We start from the raw sequence: 24,921 nt of genomic DNA on the forward strand, positions 1-24,921 counted from the left end.
GCCTAAAGATGGATGACACTGGGCAGGCAGTGCCACAGGTGAGCTCCAGAGCAAGAAGCCAGTGTGCCATTGCCTGGGTCACTCCCTGCCAGAAAGGGGCATCATGGGATACTCTCCAGCTCAAGAATCACAAATACTAAGCATGCAGAAGAGAAATACTAAACAGAAATGTATTCAAATGAGACTATCCCATAATGATAGGAAGGTGGCAAAATGCTAAAGAAATATACAGCTGCCTTCAAACATGAAAAATCAGAAAGAAAACTCTGAAGATATATACACTATGGAAAGACATATAATGTGATGATTCTGGCTCTGGTTGAGTGATGTTAAGAACCCTTCCCTGGGAAAACTTTTGCTCTATTCCTAGAAGTTGTCTTCCAATAAGCTGATCTAATAACAATAATTATCTTGCAATCAAGAGGATAGAACTATGCAAAGAAAGAAAAAATATAACCAGATCCAAGAGAGAGACAGAGAGACAGAGGGTCACAAGTGTTCTTAATCAGAAAACTGTGTTAAAAGACTTGCATCCCCAAACATTGATATACTTCAAAGATATGATCAAAGAAACCAATTTTGATGTTCTTAGGACTCCACAGAAATGGAGGTGTGGCTCAAGGAGTAGAGCACCATCCTTGAAAAAAAAGTCAAGCAACAGCACAAGGCCTGAGTTCAAACCTCAGTTCTGGCACAAAAACAATAAGAGAGGCTGGGAAGAATCCCCTGGGCGAAAGAGCAAATGGTATCTAAGTTTGAAAGGAAGTGAAACATTCATCTAATTAACATAGTATTGGTTTGTAGCAAAGAATATAGATTCAGATCTTAAATTGAAGAGATCCTGTGACTATTCTAAGGAAAGCAGAATATATAGTTCAGAACATTTGGACATTTAAAACATACAACATGTTGAAAAGAGTGATACTGAACAAGATATATTGTATTCATAAGTTGCTTGGTTAAGTAGCAACTCCTTTATAGAACTACTTAAAGACAATAATTTAAAAACAATACCACAGACTTGTTTAGATGTGATGGCAGAATAACAGCCCCAAAAGATGTCCTTATTTTCATCTCTGTGATATGGAATGTTTGGAGAAATAACAAAGGAGATTGAAGGTTGCATATGAGATTAAAGTGATAATCATCTGAATTTGGAGAAGTGTCCCTGATCATCTGGGTAGGCTCAATTGAATCAAAAGTCTCTGAAGGAATTGAATAAAGAAGTTAAAAATGTCAGTGATGGGGTGATATCATGTAGGAAAAACTCCACCAGCCATTCTTGGCTTTGAAAATGGGCAGTGTCACGAGCCACGGAATGCCAGTAGCCTTCAGGTGCTAGAAAAGTTTAGAAAAAAAGATTCTCCACTCAATCCTCTTTCCCAGGCACAACAATCCTGCTCACATCTTGATTTTTATCCCATCTATTATTGATCGGTGACTCAATGTCAGTGACTGACATGGGCACAAATTCTATTTGCTAGTTGGGTGACCTCGATCAGCCTTATTTTCCTCACTATCGAAAGAGAAAACCTCATCATATCTACTTCTGCTAGGGTTTCCACGAAGGACCAAAGGAGAAACATGAGGAAATATTTTGCAAAGTGATGTTAAGTAAACAGAGATCTTTCTGAGTATGTTGGTATACACCTGTAATCTCAACTCCAAAGAAGCTGAGGTAGGAAGATTGTGAGTTCAAAGCCAACATGGCCTACATAGTAAGAGCCTGTCTCAAAAATAAACAAAATGATAAGTGGTGCTGTGACTCAATATCTATTATCTATTTTCTAGAACTCTAAGACGGTTTACGTTGTTTTAAGCCATTTCAAATTTGTGCTAATTTATTATAGCAATAATCAGAAACTAACACAGGAGACAAGAGAATTATCTTTATTTCATAGGCTCTGAGACAGATTTTCTTACAAACTCAATGGGAAAATTGATTAACGCTATTATTCAGATGCATTTCTGGAAAAATATTGTTCTAGAGTAACTGATCATCCTGTGTCATTCTGAAGGAAGTGTCCAGATGTAGGATTCTGTTCTTGATTCATTCTCTTAAATAAGAGAGAGGATGGAACTATCACAGTACAACCTTTGTACAATTAACATGTGCTACTATAACACAGAAAACAAGATTAGCATTTAAATGGTTAGAGTGAGTAAGCAAGATCCACTCTTACCACTGTGGGCATACATCATTCCATTGGAGAAGAGCCTGGCTAGCAAATAAAGGTAAACTCATTCTCTTCATGAGCTGGGACCTCCTTGGACCTTTTGACTGTGGGGTCCACATCAACAGTTGTACATCACTGTACTCCAGCTTAGCTGGGATTTACACCATAGTTTCACTGGTTCTCACTGGTGGACTCAAACTGCACCGTAACATTGACTGTTTTATTTTTGTGGTTCTCTAAGCTTTCAGATGGCAGATTGTAAAACTGTTCAATTCATAGCCACAAGTACAATTTCTAGAGTCCTTTCTTTTGTTTTTATATGTCTCTATATATGTCTTATTATTCTGTCTTCTATTTTCCTTTTCCTCCCTCTCCACCTCCTTTTGTTCCTTTTCCTCTTCTTCTTCTTCTTCTTCTTCTTCTTCTTCTTCTTCTTCTTCTTCTTCTTCTTCTTCTTCTTCTTCTTCTTCTTCTTCTTCTTCTTCTTCTTCTTCTTCTTCTTCCTCTTCTTCCTCTTCTTCCTCTTCTTCTTCTCTTCCTCCTTCTCCTCTTCTTGTTCTTGTTTTTCTTGTTCTTGTTCTTCTTGTTGTTGTTGTTCTCCTCCTCCTCCTCCTCCTCCTTCTCCTTCTAATTCTTGCTAAGATTACATTTTGCTATGTTGCCCAGGCTCAGATTGAACTCATGACTCTCCCATGTCAGCCTCCCAAGTAGCTGGGATTCCAGGCATACCATCCCTGGCTCCATGGCTCTGTTTTTCTGTAGATTTCTAACTAATACTGCTACAAAATTAACATCTAGAACAACACGTTGTTTCATGGTTCCAGAGAATCGGAGTCCCGACACAACTTAGCTAGGTTCACTGTGTTAGGGCATCACAAGTTTCCATCAGCAAACTGGCCAGAGCTACAGTCTTATCAACACTGTCTTGGGGGAAGGATCTTCATCCAAGTTTACATGGTTATAAATTCCTTGCAAGTTGCTGAACTGAGGACCAGTTTCTTTCTGACTGTTGGTTCAAGCTAGCCTTAGCTGTTTGTTCCATGGACCCCTGGAATTAGAAGCTCATACTATGATAACATGCCTTTTCCAAAACAGCTAGGGAGAGTCATCTATGTGCAATCATGCACAGCTTGCCACATCTGCTGTATTCTATCAGCCAGGACCACTGGTCCCACCAGCATCCTCGGGGAGGGCCACACAAGGATGTGAACACCAGGATCATGGGGGCTACCAGATACTGCCAATTGTCTTAATCTCTTCTCTCATTTGACTAATGAATTGGGCAAATGTACCCTATGCCCAGCTGTTCCTAGAGGAAGTGCTAAGAACTTGATCCAACCATTTCATTAGCATTGTGGAAATCAAAGATGCAAAATCACTTTTCTGAACTTTTGTTCCAGCTGACTGTGACTTCCTCAAGGACAACAAACCTTTAGTCAATAGGGAGGTTTGAAATATTAACCACCAATTTGCTTTTGTTATGTATTATATATGATATAAACGTGTGGCAAGAGAATTTTAAATGCTCTCACTCACCCAGTATTTCATAGTTTTGTTACTTTATAAGTGAGTAGGATTAAAGACAACTCTTCCCATTATATAAATTTTCCATTTAGCATATGCATAAGCAGGGAGGTAACCAAAGAGAGATAAGAAGTTTCATATTTAGAGGAAGTCTTTCTCTCTCCCTCTCTCTCTTTCTCTCTTTCTCTGTCTTTCTGTCTCTCTCTGTCTCTGTCTCTGTCTCTTTCTCAATCTTTCCTGTGTGTATGTATGTGTGTGTACCCTGGGAATTGAACTCAGCCAGGGCACTGTCCTTTAGGTTTTCCACTCAAGGCTGATGGTCTACCATTTGAGCCATACCTCCACTTCAGGCTTTTTGCTACCTAATTGAAAGTAAAGAGTCTAATGAACTTTCCAGTTAGCTTTGAACTGTTATCCTTAGGTCTCATTCTCCTGAGTAGATAGGATTATAAGCATGAGCCACCGGGGCCCAATTTCATGTTTCTTTTAAGAGAATTTGTGGACACAGAGCCCTTATTGATCTGTTCTTGATGAACATCACCTGATTCCCCATAATTTTCATTTTGTCAGTTGTGGAGTTTGAACTCAGGGCCTGGACACTGTTCCTGAGCACTTTTGCTCAAGGCTACCACTCTACCACTTTGAGAACAGCTACACTTCCAGCTTTTGGGTGGTTAATTGGAGATAAGGATCTTATAGAGACATTTCTGCCCTGGCTGGCTTCGAACTACCATCTGTAGATCTCAGCCTCCCAAGTAGCTAGGATTACAAGCATGAGCTGCCAATGCCTGTCATGTCACTCTTTTTGTTTTGTTGGTTTGAATTGTGTCAGTGGGTCACTCTGCAGTCCAGTCTGGCCTCAAACTTACCATCTTTCTGTCTCCTGAGTTTTGCATTTCCTGCCTGGCATGAGCCATCTGAGCCCCCTGCACTGTCTTTCTTTTTGGATCTCAAATTCATCAAAATGTCCTCCCTCACATCTTTGCAGTGTTGTTTCCTCTGCAAGGAAAAATACCTCCAGGTGGTTTGCATGTCTCCTGGAGCAGTCTTTCCTTCATTCTCAATCCAAGGTTCTCTTCTCAGACTGCCACAAATCTGTCTGTCACAGTGGTTCTTAGATCCCCTGGAGAACTTGTTAAAACACAGATTGCTGTTTCAGAGATCCTTATCCAATAGATCTGAGGTGGGGTCCAGGAGAGTGCATTTACAAGTCCCCAGGGATGGTTTAGGGACAATGTTTTGAGGACCATTGGCTAGTCACATTATCCTATTTTATTTTCTTCATCAGTTGCATCAATTATTACTTATGTATTTGCTATTAATTAATAAATTAAGAATAGTGGTAGGCTGGGGCTCTACCACTTAAGTCACAACTCTGCATCCTGTTTCTTGCTAGTTAATTGGAGATAAGAGTTTCATAAATTTGTTTATTAGGAATGGCTTCGGACCAGAATCCTCACATCTCAGCCACAGGAGATATTTATTTAATTGTTCATCTACTAATGTATTAGACTGTATCACAGGGCAGAGTGCAGCACTTGGCAGGCTGGAAGAGAGTTTTACTGGATGAGTGAGCAAATAATGAATGTGAGGGATGTAGAAGGAAGTTCTACTGGAATGCATGTTATCTTTTGGACCTAAACTGGAGGATCCATTTTTATATATGCTTTTGCAAATGGATATGAAAGATTTCTCTGAAAATGTGTACTTTAAACTATAAGTAACTAAATTATAAGTAACTAAAATGAACATTTATGACTCTATCCACAAATAACACTGGGCTATCTTTAATGCTTATCTTGTTACAGGGTTCAGGACAAGTATCAAACAAAATAGCTTAATTCTACACTACATATAGTAGTAAACACAAGTAAAGAGAAAATTTACACTAAACAGCTTGTAATTTTACCTGGAAATTTTATTTTTCTCTAATTTTACACCCATTTTCTTTCCTTGTCTTGTTTCCATACTAAGAACTATGTTTTTGGCCCCAATTATAGATTGACTATATACCTATCCTTATATCCCCAGGGTGTTTCTGTCATTTTCTCATTAGATTATAACTGTGAAAGTTTTGTTAACATGCATTCATCCCCAATTATCTGTGACACCTGTAGATGCTATATGCAAAATAAGAATCTTTTAAATGAGCAGTCTGATTATATGAGTTGTTTATGCTAATTATGAGGCTTCTGCCTTCAAAAAAGAAGATATATAAGTCATTTATTATATGAACATATGAATATATTTATTATATATGTACATATAATCTATGTTTTATCTATTACATAGAATATATAAGCTTAATATATTCTATATAATATAAATAATATAATACATATTATACATGCACACATGTACACTATCAATATCTTGCACCAAATTGGTTTTGGCTTTCACCGATGGGTTTGAAGAACTGTTATGTCGGTTGTACATGCATATATCATTGAATGAAGAATATATTTGGCATATGCTCCTCTAATTTCAAGCCTGACTACCCAGGTATCAACTCACAGCCTCTGTAGCCCAAATAGGCTGCAGTGACAAGATGAATCTGATACCTTCCAACTTAACCTCCATCTTGTATTAAGAATCATAGCTGTTGGCCAGAATGAAAATATTTATTCTCAGATCAAAGCAATTGCATCATGTAACCAGTATTTACAGACTTCATCTTTGAAAAAGCTCTTCAAGTTTTGATTGACTAAATCATAGGTATTATAATTAGACATGGCCCTTCTTATTCTGTTTAAGTTATTCTGTTTAAGTCTTCTCCTTTAAGAGATAACAATATTGACATACACACACACACACACACACACATACATAGATATATGTGCAAAGTTATTCTTGCAAGGTCACACAAGAGCTTGGTGATAGCAATGTACCCACAACTCCTGTATCGGTGATGCCCTATGCACACTTCACTTCTCCCATTCCATATTCTACCACAAGGTGACTTAGAGAAATCCAATTAACATTAACAAACATAAAGCTTAAATAGTGTCAGAAACTGTGCTTATGTCCAAGATTTAAAATTTCCATTAAAATTTACACACGCCTTAGCTCTCTGAGATGCTGGTAGATAGATAGAGGCCATCCTGCCTAGTAGAACATTGACAGATTTGGGAAATAGGTAGATCTTGGTGAAAATCTCAGGTATACATCCACGAATCAAGTTACCCGGACAGTTTACCCAACTTTTCTAGGTCTTAAGCTGCTTTATCTGTAGATAAGTATCATATTAGCTGCTTTCTATTATTTTTGCAAAAATAACTTGGGATCATGTAGATGGTGTGTTCTTTCTGCATATCATTTTTCTTTACTATTTTATAGACCTTTTCAACTTATAAAATACTTTTTATTTTACATATTCTCTGTATTGGCCTTCTCCTTTGTGAGATGACTTTAAGATGGAAATTATGCTATGATTTTCATACTGGTGCAGCTCAAGACATCCAGTGTTAGAAATACTGTCTTAACCTTTGGAATTTTCAAGCCCTTTCACCCCATTAGGCTGAGACTTCAATGTTTTCTACAAGAGGGAGAAGGAGAGAAACTAGAAGAGGTAGGAGTCAGGGAAGCTAATGGGCTATAGGACAGGCTCCTTCAGGAGCATCAGGGAAGCTAATGGGCTACAGGACTGGCTCTTTCAGGAGCATCAGTGTAGCTCTAGGTACTGTACCCAAGACCCAGTATTCCAGCATGCCTCCTCTTGTGAGTGGATAAAGAAGAGAGTCTTAAGGACAGTTTTCAGTAATAACACACTTTAAAAAAAATCAGTTCACTGTGACTAAATGCCAGGCAGATAAGACCCCAGCCTTAGAGTCTCTAAGAAAAAGAACTGAAAGATTTAGGAAGAGATTTATCTGCTTCTGCAGCCATGGGCCTCAGATTCAGCACAGAATCCATGTTCCTCTCCCCTACTCTCCCCTCTCTCCTCTCTTCTCTCCTTTCCCTTTTCCTCCTCCTCTTCTCTCCCATCCCCTTTGCTCCCCAACCCTCCCCTCCCTTCCTCCTCCTCCTCCTCCTGCTCTTCCTCCTCCTGCTCCTCCATCTTTCTTCTTCTTTTGTTCAGGCCATTGAACCCAGAGCCTTGCTACTGCTAGGCAAGCATTCTACCACTGAGATACATCCAGGTCCAGAGTGCCATTTTCAAGGAAACAGAAGCAGCAGCTTTGGCCAAGGTGATAAAAATGGAAAAGGTGACCACTCAGAGGCCAGATGTGTGTCCAAGCTCTTCTGGGCAAAATAGACAAATCTCAGATCCCACCAGCTGGTCACCTGGGCCCTGTTCTCTTCCCTTTTTCTCTTTGAAAGCAGCTGACCACCTGGTAACCTTGGCCTGAGGCACCAGCCAAGGTGACAGGTTCGTGATTCAGGAAGGTTCCCAACTTCCTTTTCAACCCTTTTGTTCAGTCTCTTTCTGCCTGCCTGATAACTCTAATTCCACATTATCTATTTCTCATCTTTGCATAAACTTATTCAAGCTATGATAGTATGTATATTCAAAAATGATGGTAACTTGGCATTCATGAATTTAACTTCAAGTAATTTGCCACTTTTGGAAAAGGTGCTTGTAGCATAGGATTCCAGCCTCAGCCCAAATGACTTACCCTCTGGATTAGAGCTAGCCCTGCCCTGGGTTGGCCCAAGGACTAGACAGGGAGTGGGATGGGGACTGGCAGAACATCAGTGAGTCCAGCTGGGAAGGCCAGGTCACAAGTGACAGACACATAAAAGCCATCTTGATTCATTTGTTGGGAGACAATCATAAACTGAAGAACATTCTTCCTTGAGAATGAAGAGGTTTAATTTTCAACTTCAAGCTCTTGGCTTGGCTGGCTTCCTGAGTAACTAAAATGCACCATCTGCTTTACTTTGTATGCCCAACTACTTGCCGTCCCATGTGGCCAAATCTCACAGAGGAGAGAACTAAACATGCCCAGGGATCTTCCCAAGAGCCCTCACAACATGAAAAGATTCCATTAGCTGGAAATACATTTCCTGTTTTGTTCCTTAGTCACTTTTGGAAAACTTTTCAACATTTTCATTAGCATCATTTTCCACTAAAAAATATGGTATCCTAAGTATCTCACTATTACTTTTTTTTTAATGTTCTTAAAAGTTAACCAAGTCCCAATATAAATGAGATAGTTAGATGATAGATAGATAATATATTATTTACTTATTTATTTATTTATTTTTAGGTCCGGTCATGGGGCCTGATCTCTGGGCCTGGGCACTGTCTCTCAGCTCTTCAGCTCAAGGCTAGCGCTCTACCACTTGAGCCACAGAGCCACTTCTGGCTTTTTTCTTTTTGCTTATGTGGTGCTGAGGAATCGAACCCAGGGCCTCATGCATGCAAGGCAAGCCACCTTCCCAGCCTGATAGATAATATATTTAGATGGATAGATAGATAGATAGATAGATAGATAGATAGATAGATAGATAGATAGATAGACAGATACAGAGATTATAGAGATAGAAATAGGTGATAGGTAATAGATATAAATAGATGTTAGATAGACATCCCTAAAGATAGAATAATTTCCAAATAGTATTTTACTTTGGAACATGAAGAGAATTTCTTCTCTTCAGCTTTGTACTATTATAAGTAGCTACTTCTGTGCCCCTCAGAATGCTGGTCCTGTTCTGTTCCACAGCATGCTCTGAATGCATAAGAATGGTGTCTCAAGTCTTTACTTCCCAACTTCTAAATAAAATCCAATAATTTTAAACAATCCTGATAGAATGGCTCCTACTGTGCATAGCATCAAGCCAGAATTTCCTAGTCAAGCACACCGCAACCTTTTTGGTATTCCCCAGGTATTTTCATATGCTGTCCTTCTCAGAGTGATTTTGTATTAACTCACTGGTATTTGAAAACGTGCTAATACCCTGCAGAAAGAAAACTGTCCTCCCCCAAGATCCCAATCGCACATTAAGTGTAGTAGTTCATTTCTTGTAAAGGAGATCTTAACATGCATATGAAAACTTGATCAACTTCACACTAAAGTCAGGAATTACTTAAGGGAGAATTTTTGGCATAAAGAACATTCCAAGATATTCTGCATTAAGGAATGATCTTGTCCAGAGACAAAAATGTAGCTAAGCATAAAACCCTTCAATGGAGAAATCTCTATTAACATTTCTTTCTAGAATTCTCAGAGATCTGCTTGCTCTAGCACTGGCCTTTTTGCTTGGTCCCCACCATGTCAAAGCTTCAAAGTCAAATTAAAATTAAACTAAATTAAAGTTTTTTGGTGGTGGTAGTGATGTTGGTGGTGGTGGTGGTGGTGGTGGTGGTGGTGGTATGTGTGTGTGTACGCGCATGCACCAGCTTATGCATGTATCTGTCTGTCTGTCTTTGTGTGTGCCAGTACTGGGCCTTGAACTCAGGGTGTGAGCACCATCTTTTAGCTTTCTCACTCAAGGCTGGCACTCTGCCACTTGAGCCACAGCTCCACTAACAGCTTTTGGGGGTTAGAGATAATTAATCTCATAGTCTTTCCTGCCCAGGATGGCTTCAAACTGCTGTCTTCAGATCCTCAGATCTCAGTTCCCTGAGTAGCTAGGATTATAGGTATGAACAATTGTTACCCAATATATTCCTGAGTTTTTAAGGCTCAAGGGGCAGGAGACAGAGAGAGAGAAAGACAGAGAGAGAGAGAGAGAGAGAGAGAGAGAGAGAGAGAGAGAGAGATGTTTTCATACATTTGGCCAGACATTTCTAATCTGTACATGCCATATTGCCTGCTGTTACTAATCCTGGGACCTACCCTAATTCTTGGAGTTCTTGCCCCATTTTTCATTGTAGGATAACAAGTATCTCGACTGTAATCTATTAATTGAATAATTGAATAAACTTGTTTCCCTCCAGTGCAAGCATATTGTTTGCCCACAGTGTCATCCTGGGCCCTCCAGCTATGGAAGGCCTGCCAGATATGTTTATTAAACCCCCTGTGCTTGGAAAGAACACAGAAAACTGTCATCTAGAGCAATACAAAAGTGCCTATCTCAGCTGGAGATCTCGCTGTTATGAATAAAGGAAGAGTTTGTGGTACAGTTTTGAGATGTAAAGAGAAAAAGCTTCCCCGTGGTGCAAATGTGTTGTAACCCTCAGGCGAGAAAAAAAATATTGAATTGTTGCTGGCAGTACAATGTAATTATTGAGTTAGCAGTAGCTATGTGTTTCTAAGCTTCTTAAGGTAAAAAAAAAATCACATTAATTTGGCCTTCTCCAAAGGACATTCCAGTTGTTAAATGGAACCTTTGAAATGTTCTTCCTAATGAACTTGGCCAATGAGCAGCCATTCGCACCTAAGTCACATATTGGACGCGTTGGCAGCAAAGGGAAAGCTGTGTACTGTAGAAACACTTTGTCAGCTTGAGGCCACACAGCCGTGAGATGTGTTTTCCAAACTCCTGAGGTGTTGGCATTTGACCCAGGTGGTAACAGCCTGGGAAGCAGGATAGAAACCACAAGGCTCTACTCAGAAAAAAATCAACTGAGGCCACTCTGAGGTTGTGAGACATCCAAGATGCTATCTGAGACACAAACCAGACACTGGCTCCTGAAAAATGGTGACCCATGTCCCTACTCTGATCCCTCAGGGTATCAAACATCTAGCTCTCAGAGGCAAGGCAGACCCTACTCCTGAAAGACACTGAAGAAAGAAGCCAGTGGTTTTGCCAAATTCACATTGGGGTCAGTCTATGGCAGCCAGCTGTCACTGCATCTTATGTGGGAACCTGTGATTCTTCAGCCACTTCTCCTTAAAATGTCGCTTGGTGGCAGAGTAGGAAATCTGTATTTCCTAAGGCAAGATGCAGCTCCAGGAGCCTGATCTCCTTGGATAACAAGAGGTTAAGGTTCAAAGATCAGACTCTTGCTCTGCATCCTCCTTTCTCTGCTGGGTGGAGTCCAGGCAGAGTGATCCACAAGGGAAGTTTATGGGTAAAAAGGTAGGTCCCAGGATCTCCTGAACTATCATGCTTCTGTGTCAACTGATTGACATCAGGAGGTAAAGCGGTGCTTTGGAAAGGTGAACTGGATTCATTTTCCTTAGTCTTGTAGACAGGTGCAAGTCACAACTCCTTTGGGTCTGAATTTCAACATCTAAAAACTGACTTCCAAAATGCCTCATTTATAAGGATTAGCCATAATGTGTATAGGAAGACTAAAATCATCTGGCCACCAGCACAACAATACATTTCACTATGGTTGAGTTTTGCTTGTTTGTTTGTTTTTTTGTTTTCTTAAAGGTTAACTGTCTAGGTGGAGGCTGATGGCTCACTCCTGTAATCCTAGCTACTCAGGAGGCTGAGATCTGAGGATTGTAGTTCAAAGCTAGCCTGGGCAGGAAAGTCAGTAAGACTCTTATCTCCAATTAATCTCAGAAAAAGACAGAAGTGGCACTGTGGCTCCATTGGCAAAGAGTTAGTTTGAGCAAAAGTAACTCAGGCCCAGAGTTCAAGCCCCAGTACCAGCAAAAAAAGAAAAAAAGGGGAAAAAAAAGAAAGAAAAAAAGAAGGGAGATTATCTTTCTAAGATCCAAAAGAATAAATCCAGTTTCTAAGGGTGAACATTTTGTAAGGGGGATCCTGTACAATAAATGGGAAGGGGAGGAGGGTATACAAGAGACTTTGCTTCTATTTGGAAAAATTAGATACTGTAGCATCCTTCTTTATATTTAATCTAAGCATCCACCACTGGGTCTATTCAACAGACTTTGAGCTTCAAAGCCAAGTGTGAATCCTGTGCTATAACCTGGAGATTTTTGTAGCCTTTGGGGCAAGGCCACCCACTTATCTCATACAATTTTATAACTGGAAAGAAAAGAAAAGAGCCTAGTACAAGAATTTTTTTTAATGTGGTCAAAAAAGAAAGCCTTTAACAGCATTATTGGTTGTCTTTGGGATGTACCTGTTACATTTAGGAGTCTCTTCTGGACAGGAAGAAGATACCCAAAGTTCTAATAGATGACTGGAAGGAGAGAGTAAGGTTAGCAGAGGAGTAGATATTTCATTTGCGAAAACAATTTCTTCAGAAAACTAGAAAGTGCAATTTCTATACTCAATCTTCCTAAACAGAGGGAAGCTATCCAGGACTTGTCTTAGGTCTGAAGAAATACTTTAGTGTTTCAGTACAATTGGATATGGGTTTACAAGTAGCATCTTAAGGAACCTTAGATGACAATCCATTGTGTGACAGACCATCTAGAATCGTTGACAATCTGTTGAACTCAATACCCATATAAGGAGATAAATGAATACTCCTATTAATTTTTAAAAAATTGTGTGCCAGTACTGGGCTTTAAACTCAGGGCTTTATGCCCTTGCTTAGCTTTTCACTCAAGGCTAATAATGCTTTACCACTTGAGCCATACTTCACTTCTGGCTTTTTGCTATATGATCGGAGATAAGAGTCTTTTAGACTTTTCTGACATGATCAGAAATGATGATCCTCAGGTTTCAACTCCTAAGCATGAGCCACCAGTGCCTGGCTTCATTTCCCTTTTAAATTATGGGCACACTCTAGTCATGATCACACAGCTCATGATGTCCCAACTATGACAACTCCATCTTGTAACCTTATGGCTATACCACAGCACCTCTATCAGAGCACAGAGGCTAGTACTTTTCCTTCCTGCCTCTTGGTGAGAGCTTCCCAGCATGCTTTGTAGCTCAGAGTGTAACAATAAACCACACTTAAGGGAACAAAAGCTGGGATAACTGTTATGTACCTTGGTATTATTTGCATAGCCAAATAAAGCTATCTTGCTACAGATGTAACCTTCGATAATTTATTGATGTAAAAGTGGCCTCGGGTACCAGGTTTTTGGCAGCTGTTAGCCTGTCAGAGTACACTGTAGAACATGACATCCATGAATATTTTATATGGAGAAGAAATGGAAAAATACACCTTTCAATATATCAGTTCCCAGCCCCGATCTTCGTTACTGAAATATGAATCGGATAGCATCTTTGAATTCAATCAACCAAAACTATGCAAACTGAGAGATGTCTAAACTGGATTTCAGCAGTGAAATGATTTGAGCCCTAATTTTTGTTGAGCCCCTGAGCTACTTATGCCAGCCTGTACTGTATTGGTGGGTTAGTAACCTTGATGATATGTGGGAGGCTACAGACTTCACTGTCAATAGGACTGGTTTGATGCTTTATTCTTCTGCGGCAGATAAATAGAGCCCCATTCAGTAGGTTCATTGTGTAGGGATTTGTTGGAGTTTTATTTATGCAGATTTGGAAGCAGTTGGAGTCATCAACATCCAATACATCCTCTGTCAAACATTTCTGTTCCATTGTTGGGTTATTAAAATATGGGTTGAGCAGTTGTAGATTCTGACCATTTTTAGAAGCAAATACTTCTTTTAAAAAGTATTCTAAAGGTCTTTTTTTAAAAAAAAAATCTGGTATATTGTACTGTTCAGGGTACTTGTGAGCTATAGATCTTTTTTATCTCAAACCCATCCTCAACACTGAAAAACAGTCTTCTATTTCTCTAGGCTTACCTTGTTCCTCACGTAGAGACCAGTGGTTATATGATGAGGACCCACTGAGGAGCCATAGGATGGTGCTAGTTTAAAAGTATTGGATATCTGTGGAGAACTTTGTGAGATATTGCAGCACTGGCTGGCTTTCTGTAGAACTGCACAGATGTGTTGCTGAGTACTTTGCAATGTGAATTCTTGCCATTTGCAGGAGTTTGCCAGGCTTTTCCAGTGATCATACTAGGTAAGTGCTTTATTTTATAATTCAATTGGTTTGATTTTGTGTTTTAATTATATTATTGCATTTAGGTTTTGCATAGTTGGGGTTTATGTTTATGTAACCTATCTTTAATCTCTGTTTCCTTGAATGAGCATCTGACTCAGTTTTTAATTGATACTGACTAACTCTATAGGCTACATTACAGTTCAGTGATCTATTTAAGAGATAGATCAATAATACAAGTTCTTCTACTTATTTTGAATAAGTGCCTTTCAAACTTAGTAAACATTATTTTAGGAAACATGGGTGGTAAGTGATTTATATTTCTTCAAATGAAGCCTTTAAACAACTTAAATATTTTTATGACCCTTAGAAAATTTCTTTCTGTGGGAAGTATGTTTGGGTTTTCAGAATCATGTAATTGAGCAAGATTCCTTCATCACCAATGGAAAGGTATACACTTGTCAGTAGCTGTTAAATCTTTATTTAGGATGCTAAGGTAGCTTTAAGGTAGCTTTAAGGTAGCTTTCTCATGATACCTAAGATATATGGACCAAAAGTCTGAGATTACAATGAACATTTGAGAACTTAGTCTATAACTTTTATTATTTTGAAAACATGTAAATATAGAGTGCCAATTAGTGATTACATTTAATGGATAAAGTCATCATTAAATTTTTAAAACTACTTATGCTGTAGCTATACAAGAATATAGACACTGGAAGAAATAGCTTCAAAACATGTCATTTCTATGGGTTAAACTCCTGATGAGTTTCCTTGCTCCATTCTAAGGAGAAGGTGATACTGTTACTCTTTTTTTTTTTTTTTTTTAGCTACTCCTCCTACAGCTAACTTAGACAAAGTCTGAATTAAAACTCAATTCTTATTGTTAGCATGGAGATCTTTCTTGGACTTAGACAAAGTCTGAATTAAAACTCGATTCTCATTGCTAGCCTATAGGTCTTTCTGTTTATTGTAACCCTTGTGAATGCTCTGCCTAAGCACTGAAGAAAGGGAGCTGGTTCCCTGAGGGTTGGAAGAAAAGTAAAACATATCTTCTCCCCTACTTGCGGATGTCCTGAGTTGTTAGCACTAATATACTGGCATACTTGATTGATCAAGAACAGGAAAGTTTCATGGGCCCAGGGCTCATGCCTGTAATCCTAGCTACTCAGGAAGCTGAGATATAAGGGTCAAGGTTTGATGCCGGCCTAGACAAGAAAGTCTGTGAAACTCTTATTTCCAAATCCCATTAAAAGTTGGAAGTGAAACTGTGGTACAAGTGATAGAGCAACTGATTTGAGCAAAAAAGCTAAAGGACAGTGTCTAGGCCCTGAATTCAATCCCTAATACCAGCGCAAAGACACGGGGGGGGGGGGGGGGGGGGGAGGGGGAGAGAGAGAGAGAGAGAGAGAGAGAGAGATAAAAATGAGGAAAGAGAGAAAGATTGGTTCATGGTATTACAAAAATATCATTAATTACATTGATTATCAGAGACCTTTTCTTGAATCATGAACACAGGTATGGAAACCACACATATTGGATTTTTCCTAAGAAGGAATATTCCCAATTTCAAATATTTTTTATCTTTTACTATATACTAGAATACCCATTGGTTCAGAAATATGATCATTCAGCATTCCTTTAAATTATGAGCCTTGAGTGAATGTAAACTACTGCCTGCTTCAGAAAATACTCAATACTCAAGCATATAAATCTCCAACAGTCTCAACCCCCCAACATCATTCAAAATGTGAGTTAAGGCAATGAAAACTCTCCTTTAAATGTCAATATCATCATCATATCAATTAGCATTTATTGAATGCCTATGGAAGAGCAGACTAGATGCTTTACATATATTACATTCTAATCCCTTAGCGGGTCACTAAAAATTTACATTATTATCCTTATTCTAAAGACAAGGATAAGCAACTTGACCAAGGCCACCCAGCTAGAAAGTCAGAGGCTTGAATCCAAGTCTATGCGTTTCTAAAGCCTTTTCATTTCTCTGTGTGAGAGAAAGTAACAAGTGCATGAAAATATACTGAGCAGTGATATCCATTCCATTTCACATTAAAACTAATAAAGATTTTGAAATAACGGTGCCAAGCAAGGCCACTGCAGCATAGAATGAAGACTTGTCTTCATTTCCTCTGTCTTTCCCAGTCAGTATTTCACACCCTTTGCCCAGTGAGGACAGAATTGGCTCATTTGGTTATTCAATCTGTTTCCTATCATTCAGACACAAGGCTTGATGTAGAACCCAAATCTGAGAATTCTAGCAGCATCTGGTCACAAGGAAAGAATAGCCAATCACCACCTGTCAGGCAGATGGAGGGAAGATGGCAGCTGTAGCTGTGCTGGCTGTATGTCAGCATTGCCTCCTTCTCAGACAACACTGGCCTAAGGTAACCCAGTATAGGCTTTACCACCAAAACTGAATCTGATCTCAAAGGGCATGGCCAATTCCTCAAGTGCCTACATGTCACACCCCAGCAGAAAGGAGTTCATGTGTATAAAAGCATTTCGTGCCTCTTAGTGGCTGGATGGTCACTGAAAATTGGGGCTTCTATACTTGCAGGTTCCTCACCTTCCCTCCACGCATTTCACATCACTTTTCTTCTACCTTGATTGCCCTCCCCCTCAGTTTACTGGGTAAATGCCTACACATCTGTTAGGACTGTTAGTTATTACCCCTTTGGCCCTCAAAATTGAATGCAATGGTTTTCCATGTGTATCATCAGTGAGCTAGTGCCTGCTCTTCCTGTAATGTTATCTATCACTCATGTGAAAATGATATTTTTGTTTCTTTTTCTGATGGGAGGAGAGTAGTAGGTCTTGAACTCAGGGCTTTGAGCTCTCACTTTGCTTTTTGCTTAAAACTGGCACTCTACCACTTGAGCCACAACTCCACTTCTTCATTTCTCTTTCTGTTCCAGAACAAATAATCTGACTGAGAACTAACTTTTTGAGACAATATTGCATCTATTTGAGAACAATGTATTAGAAGATACTGTATCTGTCAGAGGACTCAGAAATCAGACAAAATTAATTATGAATCCTGACTTGAGTATTTACTTACTTATCTTTCTTAGACAAGTTAACCGTGAATTAAGGAACCCTCCTTAGTGTCAGTCTTCTCACTGTGAAAACTATTTTTTATTTACTTGTTGTAATATTGTTTGTTGAACCTACAGCCTTAAGTTTACTAGGCAAATGCTCTACCTCTGATCCATATCCATAGGCCCCTTTTTGTTTTGAGACAAGATTTTGCTATGGAGCCTTGGCTGACCTTAGACTTTGGATTCTTCTGCCTCGTATCCTGAGGCATGCTGGGATTCCATGTGTGTACCACCACACGCAACAGTGAAGATTAGCATGTATTGAAGGTTATCTTCAATTAGGCACAAAATAGTACTTGGGACAGTGCTTTCATGTGACCAATATGCCATAAAAGATGTAGCTATTTTAGTCATGGTTGCACCACTTTCTACTATTGTATCTGTTTAATAAATACATTTGGAATACAGCTTCCACAACAGAGCTTGAAAAACAAAAAGAGCAATGGACCAGATTCAGTGTATAGTTTCACCCTTGTGTCTTAGGAGAGTTTCAAGTCAGTTGACCTTTTTCTTGCTGTGTACAGTTGAAAATTCTTGCTTAGTGCTAACATTCCACGTGCAATTTCAATAGCTATCCACTGTTTCTGTTCCAAATTAGCAGGATTGGGAGGAACAGGATATAAGCTGCATTTGGCTACAGATCCAAAGTGTGTCTGAGCCACAAAGGACACTCAATGAGTTTATCATTCTCCCATGTCACCTCAATACAGGTACCAGAAGACTAACAACTGTCATTTTCATGGACTACACATTGCTAGTATTTTGTAGAGGTCTCGCGCATAGTGCACACCTAATAAATATTTGCTGAATGAAATAGCAAACACCTCTGAAAGGTTGGATGGGACTAGATTTTCTTTGGAACTTCTTGGTCCTACGACTCACCTATTCAGTGGTGTATTTGTCATTCCAGAAGTGATATAGAGAGAAGAATATCTTCTTAAAGAGTTGATATTGCTTTCACTCAACTTATAAGAGTTCCCCACTTATCTTTTTTATGACTTTTCCATATCTAGCGAGCATGTCTACATTCACTAGGCTACTTGTGATTTACAGGTTCTGTTTGTGTGCCTGTTGGTGTTGGCCTTTTCCAACTGCGATGATCAAAACATTGAGGCCTACCTATTCAATGATATTAGTTTGATCCATGTCCGGGGTGTCTCCTAGGCCTGTAATGCCAGGCATCGTTCAAGAAGCTGGGAATACTAAAGCCATTCTCTGTCTAATCACAGCAGTCCTTATGACAGACAGGCCTTCAGACTGCCCACATAGGTAACAGCACATTTTAGGATGAAGTCATGGTTTGCTTTGGATTTTTGTTTTGCTTTTTGCAAATTTGGTTTTGTTTTGTCAGTTGTGGGGCTTGAACTGCTTTGGATTCTGTTTCCAATCATCTTCTTAGAGAGACTGGATTGTTACTAGGCTTCTTGGATGCTTCTCTGTTACTTTCTTTTCTTTTCTTCTTTTCTTTTTCTTTCTTCTTTTTTTCTTTCTTCTTATTTTTTTATTATTATTATTTTTTTTTATTTGCCCATCATAGGTCTGGCCACTGTCTCTGAGCTTCTTTTGCTGACTCTACCACTTGAGCCACAGCACAACTTATGCTTTTTCTGTTTATATAGTACTAAGGAATCTACCCAGGGCTTCATGCACACTAGCCAAGCACTCTACCACAAAGCCAAATTCTCAGCCTATCTGTTGCTTTCTTTATCTGGATTTTCTTTCCATGTACACACATGGTTACTGCCCAAGGCCACTGTCAAACTCCTTCAAGGGGAGGCTGCGTTATTGGAAGAGCTTCCCTGTGCTTTCAACTTGAGTGGCTGCACAGCCACAGATTTACTGAGGGGAGGGCTGGCGTGTGGGGTGTGGTATGGGGCCAGCCTTGTTCTGTTTCTTCATGATGCCAGTCAGAAGCAGGGTCTAGATTTGAAGTCTAAGTCACGGGTTCCAGACTTGATTATAGGCTATTCCAGCTGAATGTCTTTTGGTGGGGGATTTAAAAGCATGTTTGTTGTTGTTGCGTTTTTATAATCTGATACTAGAGCTTGAGCTCAGTGCCTGGGTGCTGTCCCTTAGCTTTATCACTCAAGGCTGGCATTCTATTTGAGCCAGAGATCTTCTTAATTGAAGAGAAAAGTCTCAAGGACTTTCCTGCCCAGGCTGGCTTTGAGTCTTGATTCTCAGATCTCAATCTCTTCAGTAGCTAGGATTATGAAACTCAGACTTGACCACCAGGGTTTAAATGTCCCAATCTTTCAGTAAGACCTTTACTTGATGATGTGTATTTATTTAAAGATTAGTAAGACTGTACATGAAAAAATTGTGACTCCTTTGAAGGCAAGAGACTGTCTTTTTCATGAGCTTAGATTTGGCTATGGAATAAGTATTAAAGAAACAAAGGAAGAGACCTTAATCAACAGTTTTATTTGGTGTCCACTAGCTTGTGACATAGCTGAACTAGGATAGAAAAAAGATGTTCTCTTTCAACAATTCAGTCTAGAACTGAAAGTGTACTTCAGCCAATATCAAATCAACATTTATTGCTTATTTGCTTTGTGGGTCTTATGCTGTTTATTTAGCTGTAGTTTTTCTATTATCAAATTAAGACTTTTATATTTGTTAATTCAAAAGCATAGAATCATCAGTCTTCTGAAGCTGAACTATGAAATTGCAACATATCTCTGGATACAGAAAAATAAAAGGACATGGTCTCTTGTCTACAAAGCTCTCAATATTTAGGGAAGGAGGGATATAGGCAAATAGTTCAATATAATACCAGCCAGAAAACAGAAAGGTAAAGAAAACTTCAAAATGACACCTAAGAAACAATTAGACCCAGAGGTCCTCATTTTAATAGACTGTCCTTGGTCAGTGATTTATTTATTTATTTTTGTTTTTATTTTATTTTTTTTTATGTTGTTACTGAGGCTTCAACTCAGCGCCTGGTTGCTATCCTTTAGCTTTTTCACTCAAGGCTGGCACTCTCCCACTTGAGCTATAACTCTGCTTTGGACTTTTTGGTGGTTAATTGGAAGTAAGAGTCTCATGGACTTTCCTTCCAGGCTGGCTTCAAACCATGATCCCCACATCTCAACCTTCTGAGCAATTAGGAGTATAGGTGTGAATCACTGACACCTGACAGTTTTTTGATTTTTGTCTTTAAGAAAGATCAAGCTTCTATTGTTAGGGAAAAAAGTAAGGAAAAGAATTCTGGGTGTGTGTCAGGTATGGAGTCTGTGGTGGGGGATGATTGTGAATGTGACAGGGGAGGGGCAAAAAGGTGGTCGTGGTGAGGAGTTTTTCCACCCCACAAAAAAAGAGGGCTATTGTATTCATGCATGCTGGGGACCCAAAGAGGGTTGAAGGAGAACTGTGACATATTTCAAGTGATAATAGCCCTGGAGGTAATTCCAGGGTGAATTTAACTTTCAAAATGAATGTCCAATGATGAGAATTATGAGAGATACTATGATCGAATATTATTATTTTATTGTTAAAGTGAGAAGAGTGGGGGTGCAGATTGTGGTCCCCAAAATGACAGGCCTGATTGGTTGACCACATTGTTGATCGATATATGCTCATTTCACTCCTATATCTCAACTTTCTTCTTCTTCTTTTTTTTAATGCCTATATTGGGGCTTAAACTTAAGGGGCTTTCACTCTCACTTGGCTTTTTGTGTTCAAGGATGGTACTCTACCACTTGAACCACACCTCTATTGCCAGCCTTTTGGTGTCTAAAATATAAGCATCTCACAGACTTTAGTGCATAGGCTGGCTTTGCAGCACAATTCTCAGATCTCAGCCTCCTGAGTAGCTAGGATTACAGGCACGAGCCACCAGCATCTGGTTGATATGTGTTTTTTAAATGCTACATTCCCATTCTGTGTGATTTAATAACAATGGTCATCAATATAAGGAAGCACAGAGAAAGAAGGGAGTTCAAAGTCAGCCAGTTGCTGATTTGTCAATATTGAGCAAGTCAATATTTAATTTTTGTTGCTTAAGTAAATTATTAAATAACCAAGTTTGTATTAACCACTATTTAAGAAGCTTTGTCCTAGTTTGTGTTAATTAAAAACTCCTTAAGCAAGACTAAATGTTCAATGAGTACTCAATTTTAAATATATTTAAATGCAGTACTGCTTTTATATGCTTTTTATATACTTTTCCCTTTATTTAAGTATAAAAGTATAACTGTAGTTGGGCACTAGTGGCTCTTGCCTATAATCCTAGCTATTCATCAGGCTGAGATCTGAGGACTGTAGTTCAACACCAGCCTAGGCAGAAAAGTCTGGGAGACTCTTATCCCCAATTAACCACTGAATAGCCAGAAGTGGAGCTGTGGCTCAACTGGTAGAGCACTAGCCTTGATCAGTAAAAGCTCAGGGACAGAGCCCAGGTCCTGAGTTTAAGCCCCAGGACTGACATGAGAAACGAAATAAAAAACATTGTGTTTTAATCATTTTTGTTTATTGTTCACCAGACAATCCATTATAAAATAATTATAATCATAAAAATCGAGTAAGTCACCTCACACTGTTTTGTGTATATATATATATATATGTGTGTGTGTGTGTGTGTGTGTATGTATGTGTGTGTATGTGTATATATATATATCACAAAGTTGAGAGAAGTCCAGAGAATCCCAAAATGTTTAACAATATTACTTATGAAAGTTGTAGAAATTGAACCACTAGCATTATTATATGTGTGATGGCTATTCCATATTTATATTCCATATAAATGTTAGTAAGCTTATATCAGGTAAAATATTTAGACATAAACTGACCACCATCTAAATATGACTATGATAATGTTGTTTTATGATAATGATTTTTTTATTCAGGTCTAGAGCTCTACCACTTGAGCCAAAGTGCCACTTTCAGTTTTCTGTTTGCTTTATTGGATATAAGAGTCTCACAGACTTTCCTGCCTGAGCTGTCTTTGAACTGTGATCCTCAGATCTCAGCCTCTTGAGTAATTAGGATTATAGGCATGAGCCACCAGTGCCCAGCAGGATGTCATATTTTTAACTACTTTAATCTTAGTTATTCAGGTGACTGTGTCTGCGGATCACAGTTTGAAGCCAGCCTGACAGACAAATTTGAGGTTCTTATTTCTAGTAAGAGAAAAAAGCCAAAAGTGGAGCTATGGCTCAAGAGGTAGAGCACTAGCCCTGAATAAAAAAATCCAAGCAAGAACACAAGGTCCTGAGTTCAAGCCCCAGTACTAGCAAAACAAAACAAAACAAAAACTCCCCAAATGACAAGATGTTTTCCTTACTGCGCTTCCCCACACTCCTCAATTGCTAGACTATGGTATCCTTGAGCCACCAAACTGGAGATTTGTGCTCCCCCACATTGCTCCCCTCCCCCTCTGCCCCACACGTGCCCCTGGTGCCTGGTTTACCTACCTGTCAAGCACCTCTTCTGCTGGGGCCCAGGGTTCCCTTTCTTCTTACCAGGTGGGCTTCCTCTTCTGCTCATGTCAACCTGGTGTGGCCTCAGGCCAGGTAAGTGAAGTTTTATCTCCTGGTTTTATCTGAAAGAGCAGGGCTGCTACAGTGTGAATTTAGGGGAGGGTGAGGAAGGAGGAGAGTCAGTGAAGTAATTGCCCTAAATTACATATTGTCTGCTAAACAGCAATGAAGAAGGACTTACGTGAAAACTGAACTTAGAGTGCTGTATGCTCCCTTGGCCCAGGAGACAGGGCAGGACCCTCTGGCGTAATTACTACAAAAACAAATGCCTTTTCAAAATTCTCAACGTTTTCCCTCTAAAGATGTTCTGAGTAGATTGAAATATGTGGGTATAGAGGAGAAGAGGCATTAATGAGACAGACTTAAGCCTTTTACCAGTCCCTGCCATTAGATAAACTGACCTACTTTGCACATATACATATGTTCATTAAGGCAGGAAAATATATTTTTAATAATCTGAACTTGTAATTCATTCCATTAAGTGTTTTCCCCCATTATGTTGGGGGCAATTTTTAAAGATGAGAGAAAGAAAAGAAAGACTTCATTTACAAAATACCTTTTATTTTTGTTCATAGATGATAATATCTGTCAAAATCATGGAGTTTTAATGTAACAAAGGGAAATTATGGCCTGGCTTAACTCAAGTTAATCCTGGCCTAAAAAGTATTAAAATGGACTTTACTGTGAAATTGTGTCTAAGTTACACTGGTTTTAAATGAGGCTAATTGTAATTGAACCTTAAGGGTTAGCTAATATGAAGTATTGAACCATAAACCTGTTCTCGTTCATAGGTCACATTTAGTAAATAATCCATGCCACTTATGATTTCAGTTAGATTAAATGTATTACTGTCTTTAGAATTTCAATCATAATACAGATGTTTTAAAATGTGAAAACTTAACTGGGTGCCAGTGGCTCACGTCTGTAATCCCAACAATTTAGGAAGCTGAGACCTAAAGATCAAAGTCCAAGTCAATCTAGGTAGGATAAATGAAAGTCTATGAGACTTTTATTTCCAACTAGCTACTAGAAAGAAAAAAGAAAAAAGGAAGGGGGGAAAAAGACTGGAAGTGGAACTATGGCTCAAGTGGCTAAATAAGTTTAGGAATAGCACCTAGGGCCTGAGTTCAAGCTCCAGTACCAGCACAAACATAATAGTGATTGTAACAACAACAACAACAACAACAATAATAATAATAATGAAATAACCAAAATATTAAAACTCACATGGTGCAGATAATTTAAGGGTTCTCTAAACACACAGATTATGATATCTTTAGAACCTATTTGGCTTTCCATTTGATTTATTTGGAACTTGTGTTTGTGTGATGACAGGGTTACATTTGATCAAATTGGAGAACTTGGGAAGCATCATTTGTTTTTGGTTTTGTTTTGTTTTGTTTTGACTCTGCAGCTTGGCTCCTGAAGAGATTGTCTGAGCCAGAAACACTTGCCAGCAGAACACGGCAGGTTCTAATGCTGTGGAGACTTTTCAGTCCGTTCCCTTTAACATGCACCAAAAATACTTCAAGAGTAATCAGAAAGTGTGAGAAGTGATCTAGTCATTCTGTGACATACATTTAAAATGCTTCCACTGCCAAATAAAAGCACTATAATATGCAGAAGAATATGCACCAAAAAGAGGAGGGCCCTTTGAGGCAAACATTGGTGAAACAATTAACTGTTGTTCCGAAATTAATCCCCAAAGAAGTGAGGGACACCAAGGCTGAGATTCTGTCTTTGCAAGTAAGGCTGAAAAAAAGAACTTAACCTGCTTGGGGAATTTTACCATGTTTTAAATTGCCAGGACTCTCTAGTAATCCCAGTTCTCACTAAACACTCCTGAAAACATGTTCATCGCTGCTCAGTGCAAACATCGAAGAG

This window comes from Dipodomys spectabilis, unplaced genomic scaffold, assembly GCF_019054845.1.
Source record: "Dipodomys spectabilis isolate Male_0828 unplaced genomic scaffold, ASM1905484v1 ptg000260l, whole genome shotgun sequence".
Lineage (NCBI taxonomy): Eukaryota > Metazoa > Chordata > Mammalia > Rodentia > Heteromyidae > Dipodomys > Dipodomys spectabilis.